The following is a 10,108-nucleotide window of genomic DNA, read 5'->3' as shown; positions in this document are numbered from 1 at the left end:
CGGAAATAAAAGCCCGAAGGCAAATCATAAATGGCTTATATCTTAGGACTCAAGTACGTACCTTTCCTAAGAAATCAATGAAAACGAAATGGCAGAGTTAAGATATAAGCAATTTCAGTAAAATAAAATCCAAATCGTTTCAAAGAAATTTTACAAAAAATGTATATTTAAATAGTTTGTAAGAATAATATTAGGCTCAGAATTTTCACACTTTTCACGTTGTTCAAGACGCACCTAAGTGGAACCCCAAAAGCATTCCCCCATTTAGTACAACTGCCTCTCATTAGGCATATAAAACATGGTAATTGCTTAGCTTGTTAGATGTTTGCAAGACTTTTAATCCACACACACTCCAGTCGCAAAAAAAAATTAAAACTAAAAAGGAAATCTCTGCCCAGTCCTCAAGGCGTATACGTAATATGCTAAACAAAAGTGCGCCAATTAGAAGGAAAATTCAGTTTTTAAGCCCAGTCGCAACCCCACAAGACCGCAAAAGCCAGAAAGTTGATTTCTTAACAGTCCCCTTCCCCGAAAGCCGCAAACCGAACAAAATGTCAGACGGAGACAGTCGACGAAGTCGGAGCAGCTCCAAAAATTCTAAGCCAAAAAATGTAGCAGCAGCAGACCACAGAATTAAGCTGAAATGAGTCTGGCTCAGTGTGTGGAAATGGAAATGGCCATGGCTCTGGCTCAAAGTGGGAGAATATGTGCGAGGGAGTCTGAGTGTTGTCAGTAACTTGTCTACTTGTTGTCTGTACCGTGTGGCCGTTTTTGGGCACAGGGAGCCCGAATTTCAAAACCCACACTTTGAGGCATATGCAGGAAAAAGATGAATGCATTACAAATGAAGACAGCTAGGGGCAGGTCAGTTGGAGAATACCCTTATCAAAGGAAAAGTCCCGTGACTAACAGCCTACATTTGTAGTAAAAGCTTTTACGAAAAAATGGTATCCAAAGATTCCAATACAATTTCATTCTTTTTAAGTATATAAGGTTAATATTAATTTTCATTTTTACAAACAATGTGTTTTAAGTAATAGAAATATCGATGTCTTGAGAGTTGACTAGCTTCAATGAATTTGCAGAAATTTATTCGTTTTATTTTTAAATATTTTATAATGGGGCTGTATTAAAGCCAACCAAAATCATAAAATTGATCTTCCTTTCGATCCCAAAAAGTTCAGAACTGAATTCAGGGCATCAAATATTCGCTAGTTTAGTTTTGAAATAGTTAAGTCGTTACTTGTTATATTTATATTTGACGTACATTTTGTGGCTTGGCCAGAGTTTTGAACAGAGCGATGGAAAAGTCGGCTGTCAGTCGGAAGGGACTGAGTGAAATATTCTGATTTGCGTCTTGTCACGCAGAAATAAAGCTAAAGTCCATTTTAATTGAGTTTTTCTCATGTTGCAAAATGCTTTTTGCAAATTTATGACTGCAGACCGAGCGGCAGAAAATTGGGCAGAGCCAACTGAACTGGACTAAATCCCACCGAACCGAATCGAGCCGTATGAATGTGTAATAAAATGCATTTTTAGCCATTTTGTCACATGAATTTGATTTAATTTAGATTTGGTCCGACAGCCGGCAAATATCAAATGAAATGAAAGGAGCGTTAAAGGAAATGCTGAATATGAGTGAAATGAAATGGAATTCTGTGCGGCTCAAATTTTATGGTCGAATGTGGCAGTTAAATTGAGCAGAGCAGGCGGCAAGTATTTTCATGGAAATGCGGAAAAGTTTTCATTCTCCGAGCTCTTCAACTTCTCCTTATTTACTTGCTGGTGTATGACAAAGTTTTCGTCGTCTTGCGCTTGTTATTTTCCACGTGCACCGCTCGATATCAAAGAAAACAACTGCCAAGATTTCAAACAGCGGATTTCCCTCCTTTCCATTTCCATTTTCTTTTTCCGACCCCCTTCGCCACTTCAATTGAGCGGTGGCGGCTGCTTTTAATGTTTCTGTTTTTCCGTTGTTTTATTTTCATTTTTATTTTGATTTTGCCAACGGCTTCTTGCACCGCTCAGCCCCTCGGAAAATCTGCGTAATCATCGGCAGACGGGAGAAGCGGAACAGGAAAAATAAGTTTTGCCGCAAAAATAAATAAATAAATAAATAACATTTTGTATAATAAAATGCAGGCGGGCAGGGGAAAAACTCGAGTAAACAACAGGAAGCATAAATTGTGTTATTCTAGATAAAGGGAGGGAAAAGCTGAGTAAGGGGAAGGCGGGAAAACTGGTCGAACTTTGATGTGATTAGGCCTTGTTGGCCGGAAATGGTTTAGTTTGACGGGAAACTGAAGATGAAATAAAATCAACTTGGTTTTGGTCCTGGTAAAATGAATTGAGATTTAAATTTTATAAAATTATAAACAAAAGACATAATATAGCTTTTTAATGCTATGCATTTTTGCGAGCACAATTCTCATTTTAATTTTTAAATTTTTGCGAGCACAATTCTCATTTTAATTTACATTTAAATAATTTTTAATTACTTTAGATTATAGCGATTTGCTATTTCTTATTTTTAGATATTTGTACTGTCCTAAAAATATTACGAGTTAAATTGCTAATGTATTCCTTTAAATTTACTACTTCATTTTCAAACCGTCGTCGAACATTCGAACAAATTTCCCTTCTTTTATCTTCAGGGTTTCTATGTTAGTTTCAAGCATCTGTCCAAAATAAAACTACTTTCAACCACTTCTATTTTTTGATCAAACGAAAATAAATCCGTAATTATGGCATTCACCCCCTACACTCAAAATAAAATTAACCCTAAAGTCAAGGAAATCGCCCTACTTTTGTCTTCAAGACAAGCTCGCCCTAAATTTTAGGGTCACATTTTTCTATATTTTTGATTTTTTTTGACGTCATATTTCTAAATTTTAGGGTAATTTTACTAAATTTAAGGGCAAAAATTTCTAAAAAGTAGGAAATTTTTCCAAAAAAGTAGAAATTAAAAACAAAACTAAAAAACATGTTCAATCATGATTTTTTTTGTATATACGTTTATATTATGTACTCCTCCCTATATACATGTGCAGGCGTTGTGTGTCTTGTATATTGTGAATGTTAAAGGTTTTTTATTTATTATTATGTATTTGCGCTTGGATTTCTTATCTAACCAAAGCCAAATGTTGTTGTAAATGTGGACTACGGGACTGCGGAAGATTGGGAATGTAGAAATTATGATTAGTTAATATTTTATCTTTATGAAAAAAACTTACATTTTTACTTGTCCGTCGGTGAGAATCGAACCCGGGTCTCCCAAGCGAGGAGCGAACGGCCTACATACTGGGCCATTGTAGCACTTAAATTTGCTGTGGCAAACCGAGCATTGTATGTAAAGGGTCAAGCGGAGAATACATTTGAATACTAATTGCATAATTTTGACCATTCGCGTTTTACTTATTTACATACATATATACTTATGTATATATATATATATATAGCTAAATATAAACCAAATTAGTTTCGGTTTACCGCTTGCCATCAATAAAAAAAAGGAATAAAAAAAGAGTAAAAAAACAAATTTAAAAAAAAACTTTAAAAAAAAATAAAAAAAAAAAACTTAAAAAAAAGGTAAAAAATAGTTTGCTCTGGGACTCGAAACAGGGTCGATTCGATTTCTAACCAAGCGCTTTAACCTGCGCTACGAGTACAGCCGCCCGGCAGCTGACAAGTTCTGGTATTGAACATTTTGGTGTGCCAGAGCATGTGAAAACAACTATTTCTATTTTTTAGAAAATCTTTCTACTTTTTAGAAAATGTTTCTATTATTTAGGGTTAGCTTAATTTTAGGGTCAGGGCACTCATTTTTAGAAAAAGTGTTGCCAAAATATTTTATTATTTTCATTTGCCTTTCTATTTTTCAGAAAATTATTTCTAATTTTAAGGGCATTTTTTCTAGATTTTAGGGTGATTTTAGTTCATGGTAACCATTTTCTACATTTAAGAAATACTTCCTGGATTTAAGGAAAACTTTCTTGACTTAAGAAAAATGTCCTTAGATTTAGAAATAACTTTCTTGTATTTAGAAAAAAGAAATTTTAATGGCGATTTTCTAAAATTTAGGGTTAAATTTATTTTGAGTGTAGTGAACATGATTTAATCACAGTGTTAAGACAGGGTTCCTCCAAAAATAGGAGAGCGATCCCCGTGCTCATGTGCCATTCAACTCCCAACAGCAACTCCCCGGCACATTTGGCAAATCAATATGCAATATCCCACAAGTAACGGATTTCGAACTCCAACTCACACACTCACTGGGCAATCATATCGATGGGGAGGGAAGCGAACCTGAACCGCCTGTCATAAAAGCCGCACACACAAAAATAAGAGTAGTTGGCTGTATCAAAAGGGAACAGTGGCATGAAAAGCACAAAAACTAGGTTAGTTGCCGAGATTTTTTACCTTCGCTAACATGACCCCTGCTCCTCCTCCTCCTTCTCCCTACAAAAATAACAATTGCACCCCCTAACCCCTGACCTCACCCACTGCCATCCGTCGACGTCCCAAAGCCATCCGTTCATGTCTCTGCCAATGCATTTCAAAACAGGAGCAGCAGAAGAAGCGAATCGAGAAAGGCGTTTGGCCACGCCCCCCCTGCCTCCGCCCCCACCATATCTGTCAAGTGAACTGGAAGTGATACGGATATATAGAAGGGGATGCGAAAGGGGGTCGAGGAAGAACGCTGAGCGTGTTCACGTGCAAAATTGCAGCGATTCCCTAGCGGGTTTTGGTTTCTCCTTCAAAATCGAATTCACTTTGCTGAGTACACTGTGAAAAAAATATATATCAAAATATATACAGCTCCAAGAATTTTCTTATGGGATACTTTATAAATTTATTTCATTTCTCAAAAATTAATTTCTGTAGTTTTCAGTTTAGTAAATTCTGGCTTAAGTAAAAAACAAAATTTTGAATTTTTTTCCCACGCCTAATTATTGTCTGAATTGAAATTGTACAGTTAAAGGAACTATTTTATTAATTTTAAATTTTTAATTACAAATCCATGGCATGGTTTTTTCCAGTGCAATATGTGTGTGTGAGTCTGGGATGGTGTGCGTATGCGAGTGCAATTCGAGTTCGATTTGGAGTGTGATCGATGACGATGACGGGCAGGATGCGATGCGAACAGGAAACGGACTGCCGAGGATTTTAATCAGCTGTTGTCGCTCCCCATGAAGTTGGGTTGGGGACGGCAGCTTGGAAGCCGATCGGTTGCGGTAACGTCCAGTCGTCCAGCGAACATCGAAAGGATGGCCAGTGGATAGAACAAAGGGGCTACTGACTGATTTGCAGGAAAAGCATTTGTCTTGGCCATAGATTCACTCACGTTGCATGAGGTAGGAAATAGTTCAATGGGGTAACCTTTAATTTCCGGGTGAATATGAAGAGTTCTTCACAATAAAACAAATATTTAACCATTCGAAAATATTACTATTTCATTATTTTCATTTTAAATATAGAACTCGGGTTATTATTAATTGTTAAGTAAAACTACTTTTGTATTATTGTATTTTTTATTTTACTCGTAATTGTTTTGCTCCTCTGTATTCTTTGGCTGAACCTATTAGCATTCGCCCCTAATTTATTTGGCTTCTCATTCTGTGCGACTCCCCGAACTTTGGTTTTGCACACCATCTTTCTGGCCACAGATTGTTTGTCCACATTGCAACGCCGCTAAATTGTTTGTCTTCTGTGTGTGTGCTTGTATCTCCGATGCTGCAACCCTCTCTATCACAGAATCCCCCCACGACCCTTTTCGCCCATGCTCTTGATTTTTGGGAACCCCATCGATGTGCGTGCAATGCCATTAACAATACGCCCAATGCCAAAAACGGGCAAACGCGCCAAATCCATTGTTATTTCGGTGGTCGATTGTTGTTCTTCCGGCTTGCGTGAGCTTACTGTGGCCCCAGTCACGCCCCCCTGACTCCACCCGCCCCCCGCTGGGTAAATTGTGCAAACAAACAGCGGATGTTAGAGCTGGGGAGCGGACGGGATTGTACTGAAAAAATGCTGCGAAGTACACTCAGAGAAATTTAATTAAAATGCTTACGAAAATTAGTTCTATAAAATATTATTCTTTACTTCATTGTTTTACTTAATAATACAAATTGACAAAAAATATACATAAATTTAAATAAACGAGTATTGCTTGTATATTTTAACTGATTTTGAAGAAATGCAATACACTAACAACTATAAAAAGCTTCAAAAGCAGGCCGTTAAGATCGAAATGTCTTTTATCTTTTCTTTGTCTCATTAAAAATTTGGTAATTTACCTACTTTTTCTTCTGACTGCATGCAGAACTTGTGCCACAAATCGCTTCAATTTTGGTGGCCCACTCCACTTCACTTCACTCCTCTGAACTCATCTCATTCTCTGGCACAGTTGGAGGATAATTTGGCGGATTGGAGGGCGGCTGTGAGTGGGCCTGGGCATTTGTTTTTTCAGCTCGGTTTGTTCTCAACTGCAATAATCTTATTAGCAGTTTGTTGTTCGAACCTAATCAATTACCAACGTAATTACAAACTTTGCTAATCTGCCTCGGTTTCCCCAGCAACGATTTCCCGGGCCTTCCCCCCATTGTTCATGACCGTGTCAGTGCTCGTGTTCGTGTCCCTGTCGGTGTTCATGTTCACGTCTAGATTGGAATACATCCTGCATACATGTTTTCAACAATCCCACAGGCTCGTGGATGAAACGCGCTTCGTTGATGCGGCTCAAATTTAGTGGCCTAAATAGCGATTTATCCAGTGGAGCATAACAAAAGATCTCATCAAACGTTGGCAAATTGTTAACCAGAAACTGATAGAGATGGAAGCGGAAGGGATTTCGATTAGAGAGTTAGAAGAGTGGTTTCCAGGGAAATGCTGTCCTAGCCTCACAATGGCTTACAAAGTGAAAAAATTATAAAAATAATGCAAATAAAACACTAAAGTTTAGGTACTTATGGTTTTCATTTAATTTAAAATTTTAATCAAATAATGATTTAACGGACAAAACCTAACCAAACGGACAAAACCTAAACTAACGGACAAAAGCCATAATGCTAAAAACACATTCCCAATAAAATATACAACTTTCTATATATATATGACTCATCCGTCGCTTTCGTAGACATTCAAATCATCCAGATCGAGGAGCCGCTTATCGCATGCCAACAATCAATTTCTCCCCTTCTTACCATTGTTGCAGCGGCGTTGATCTATTGGGATTCTGCTAGAGGAATGCCAAAAAGTTTTTGGCTTAATCAAATGCCAAAATATTTGAATATGCCAAGACGAAATTATTGCCGTGTAAGCTCCGCCGCCGTCGCCGCCCCTTTTGGCATTTGCTGTCGACAGAAGCTGAGGAAAAGTTTTCCACGCATGATTTAAATGGAAATAAATCTTGCGTTAAGACTCGACTTGGATTTGGATTATGCAAGGCCTGGAGAGGAGAGGAGCCGAACGAACTGCTGCGTCACGTAGTTGGTAAATTTGTTTACACGTCCTGCCGGTTGGCCCTCGCACTTGGGTCTTAGAATCTCGCCAGGATTCAGCACCCTCGGGTTTCCTCCGCAGCTCCACAATTGGCATAAAGTTTCTCATATGCAAATCGCAAGTTTAGCAAAATATTTCGTTTATTGTTGAAGTTTTCCTTTAGTTACTCTCGCTCTTTCTTGCACAGTCGTCAACATTTTGTATGTTTTCCGTTCATTTTTCTTGGCTTGCCTTGGCTGAAAGTTTTTCCTCGCAAAGTTCTTTGGCTTAAGACATTTTTTGATAAATTATCCAGCGCCAGGTTTGTGTAAGTTTGCGCCAGTAAAAATGCGCTCGCCTTTTTTTAATAAAAATCATGACACCATTTATTGATTTACTTATTCTGTTTGGATGCTGATGTGTGATTGTGTGGGGTTGTTTGTGTAGCAATATACACTGAAGACTTAATAAATACATATAATCCATTCGCTTAACTAACTGCGTTTTATCACTAGAATTATGTTCTCGCTGTTTACTGCCTAAATATAGCCTCGGCAAACATTTTTTGCGGTTTTCAAAACTAATATTATTATTCTGCTTTCACTTCTACATTAAATTGCATTCTTATTCCATTTGTCCGAAAGTGAAATTCGCTTAATATCTAGTCAGAACACACAGCCTTGCTTTGTTTCTCTAAAAAATTACACTTAGCAGCTAATTATTAATTACACATTTAATTACACACAGAACACTTTTCATGTTATTAAGCTTACTCCTAGGGTGAATGCTAAATTCTGCGTTGAAATTATGTATAATTTAAAGCCACATCCAGATAGTTTGTATAAAATGCACACTGCTTAGGCTCTAATTGAAACAAGGTCTAACGATCAATTTGAAAACTTAGTTCAAAACCGAAAATAATTTAGCTAACCTTTCCATCTGATTTGTCAATGCTTTTGTGTTCAGCTTTAAAATCAATTTATTGAATTCGACCACAAATTGGAACTCAGATTTCATTCAGTTTATTTTTATAAATTTACTTCGTTAAAATTAGTTTGCTTTACAAGCATATAAAATGGCTTTTCTTGGCTATCGTACAACATGTTTGCATATTCATTTTTTACAGGCTTTCCAATATGTTTGTGGTTCTAAAATTTACAGCTCCTGGAAATTTTTATGCGACAGCAGTGGAATAGGCATTTTTTTGGGATTTTCGAGACTCAAGCGGATAATATTTACAAGTTTCGGGGACCTATGCGTCTTCTAAAAACGATTTGCATACAACTGAAATGAGAGAAAGAAATTAGAAAACTCTATTTCCAAAAAGGGTCAAGTGATAAACTTACCTTTCAACTGGCGGCTTGCATCAAGTACCACTTGGCTTTGCCTTTCCAAAAATAAAATAAATGGCAAAACTCTTCCAAACGTCAACATATCATCTGAAGAATAAAAAAGAGTTCAATTGGTTAATTTATAAATACATGTGATACATATTAAGTAGTCTGTGTTAAAGTGTTAAAAGCAAACGATTATAAAATTCACTGAAAGGAATAAAAATAAAAGTAAATTTATAGTCAAATAAAAATGAAGAATGATTACGTACAGTACATATGATCGCAAAGAATTACCTTGTTGAATTATTAACCAAAAATACAAACAGAATTTAAAGAACACAGATAAAGTATACTTTTTGTGCATTTGAAACAGAGAACAAAACTTTATTTTGATATGTATGCTGTGGTATGATGTGTTTACATATGTGCATGAGTTTTTACATAAACAATGTGTGCTACATTAGGCACTTATCTACTTCAAAGATGTGCAACGACAGAAAGCCAAATAAACTTCAACTAAAACAAAGAGTTTACAACGAAGTGAATCATATATAATAATATAATACCAGATTTGCGTAAATTTGGATGCTGTGGCGAATGATAGAAACTAAAAAATAATATAATAAACTCCATTAATATGACTTCAACATAAATAATAACAAGTTTTCCATTTTTTGATTTCATTTGGTTTGTTGTCTTTTGTATGCACATGTTTTACAAATTGCATACTTTACACTGAGAAGCGTATGTGCATTTCTTTGTTTAACTAATTATAATAATAATAGTATTACTTATAATGCGTGTTAACAAAAACATTTCTTTTTTTTCAGTACAAATAAAAAATGTGAGTTAGTTTTGGGGGAGTAACAAATCAGATAACTAAAAACTAATTATGCGCATCTGCATAAGTGTTGATATTTATATATAAAAGTTATAATCCATTGAACAAAACGAGTAACTTGTAACTATAGCTAAAATATATATCATGTGGGTATATATTTATAATAAAGAACTTCATTGTGACTTGCAACATGAGAGATGAACAAATCAAACAGAGAGAAAAAGTGAGTTATAAAATTATGAGATATATCAAAAACTTATAAACTAACACTCGAACAGATCTTTGTTTGTATTTTTTTGTTTTTTTTTTATTTTTTAGTTTCGTTTGTGAGTCATGAAAGTGTGTACAAAATGTTTAATAAAAAGGTGATGGTTCAACCAACTCGTACGACAGTTTAAAAATAAGAAAACAAGTCGTAAGGGTATAAAGGGAACTTCAACAGAAAGTTAACTAA

General features: G+C 35.9%; 1 protein-coding gene across 2 annotated transcripts in view; it reads right to left on the bottom strand.

The window, feature by feature from the left end:
* Positions 1-8,485: 8,485 nt before the first annotated feature.
* The window catches only part of bru1 (bruno 1), a 125,520-nt gene continuing 123,897 nt past the window's right edge, over positions 8,486-10,108 (bottom strand). For both annotated transcript variants that reach the window (XM_070212711.1, XM_070215312.1), the window contains 2 exons: positions 8,826-8,918; positions 8,486-8,763 (listed from right to left, as the gene is read on the bottom strand). The gene's annotated coding sequence lies outside the window, so the exon portion shown is untranslated. The remainder of the gene's footprint in view (positions 8,764-8,825; positions 8,919-10,108) is intronic.

Source organism: Drosophila takahashii, chromosome 2L, assembly GCF_030179915.1.
Source record: "Drosophila takahashii strain IR98-3 E-12201 chromosome 2L, DtakHiC1v2, whole genome shotgun sequence".
Taxonomy (NCBI): Eukaryota; Metazoa; Arthropoda; class Insecta; order Diptera; family Drosophilidae; genus Drosophila; species Drosophila takahashii.
Note: the sequence above shows the minus strand (reverse complement) of the source record. Positions and strands in the feature narration are given on the sequence as shown.